Source organism: Symphalangus syndactylus, chromosome 23 (assembly GCF_028878055.3).
Source record: "Symphalangus syndactylus isolate Jambi chromosome 23, NHGRI_mSymSyn1-v2.1_pri, whole genome shotgun sequence".
NCBI classification, from domain to species: domain Eukaryota; kingdom Metazoa; phylum Chordata; class Mammalia; order Primates; family Hylobatidae; genus Symphalangus; species Symphalangus syndactylus.
This window is the reverse complement of record NC_072445.2, coordinates 39,339,429-39,341,396: the sequence shown is the minus strand read 5'-3', so window position 1 is coordinate 39,341,396 and position 1,968 is coordinate 39,339,429.

The following is a 1,968-nucleotide window of genomic DNA, read 5'->3' as shown; positions in this document are numbered from 1 at the left end:
AAAAAAAAATTAACTGGGCATGCCGGTGCAACACTGTATCCTAGCTATTCAGGAGGCTGAGGTGGGACAATTGCTTGAGCCGAGGATGTCAAGGCTGCAGTGAACCATGATTGGGCCACTGCACTCCAGCCTGGGCAACAGAGCAAGACACTGTCTCTAAAAAAATAAAATAATATAAAAATAATAAATTCAACAGAGTTTAGCTGATCATATCAGGCAGCCATCAGAAACAGAACAGGTTTAAAGCAACTGTGCCATTGCAACATAGTTGCACAATATTTATGGACAGAAAATGTTAAGTGATGCATAGAAATAGAAGTGAAGTACAGATGGGTTTGATTGGTCAAAGAGTGGCATTGCCTTATTTGAACACAGTTTAAACAGTTGGCCACATGTGATTGGCTAAAATTCAGCTGTTTGTTACAAAAGCAAATTGCTACTTTGGGAGGCCGAGGCGGGCGGATCACGAGGTCAGGAGATCGAGACCACGGTGAAACCCCGTCTCTACTAAAAATGCAAAAAAAATTAGCCGGGCGTGGTGGCGGGCGCCTGTAGTCCCAGCTACTCGGAGAGGCTGAGGCAGGAGAATGGCGTGAACCCGGGAGGCGGAGCTTGCAGTGAGCCGAGATTGCGCCACTGCACTCCAGCCTGGGCGACAGAGCGAGACTCCGTCTCAAAAAAAAAAAAAAAAAAAAAAAAAGCAAATTGCTAAGTTAGGTTTTTAGTTTGTTCATGTACTGAGTTAGGTTGTAATTCATTACCCGGGTGAGTACAGACACTTTCTTCAGTCAAATTTGGCCTGATTTAACACATTTAGTTCTTATTTTAAGCCAGTTTGTCATTCCCGGGTCTGCTGATTGTTTTCCCAATCCCTTATTCCCTACAAATAACTACTTCCTATTATACTTCATATTTTTATGTTTAAAATCTTACACACATTATTCTTTACTTTTTTATGTTAGAGAAAGCTGAAAATTAGAGATAAGCAAAAATTATAAGTAGAAATACCTGTATTTGCAGTACTTAGAAATAAATACCCTATTATTTTTTGTGTGATTTTGATGTCTATCTGACCATATGTCTTAAGCAAATAGAATTACATCTTTCACACTATTTCTAAAAACTGCTTTTTGTAATCATCAATATCTTGTAGATGCCTTTCCTTCTCTCCCCTTCCACATCTTTCTCTCTTAAACACAGAAACTTTAGGTCCTCTGTATGTATTCAGTGTAATTCCTTCAAAATATTCTCTGCAGATTACTCGACTTTTTTCAAACAATTCTCTATTATTGGGGAAAATACACAAGCTACGTATGTGAATTTTCCAAATTTATTTTTCTGGCTTTCTTGGAAATGTGTACTAATCTATTTACATTTTGAAATAGAATACACACAGAAGTTCATACCATAAATTCCAAAGTAAACAAAAGAGGGAAAAAATGGTGTCTTCAAACTTTTCCTTTTCTCCTTCAGTTTTCCTTCCCATTCCCTGATATTTCAGCCTAAACCATTAGGTGGAAGTTAGAGTCCAAGTGAGACAGGAGAGCTTTGGAGGAAGGCTGGCCAGCACAGCGTGCAAGGGCTTGAGTGGAGTGAGAAGGGCACGTGTGAGGTGGGGAGGCAGCACTTAAGAGAACTGCAGCGGCATAAATGGTAGAATATTCGCACAATGTAATAATATGCAGCAATATAAATATAGACGCACACAACATGGTGAAATCTCAAAACCCATTTTATTTAGCCAAAGAAGCTAAATACAAAAGCATATACGCTGTATGATTCCTTTTTGTTGTTTTCGAAGTTTTAGGATATGCAAGATTAAGCTATCATGCTTTATATCAAAAGAGTTTTTCCTGGGATGGATTGACTGACAATGAACATGAGGGGAAGTTTCAAGAGAGGGAAATGTTCCATATTTTGATCAAGGTAGCGGTTATATTAGCATAAGCATTTGTGAAACCCCTTTGA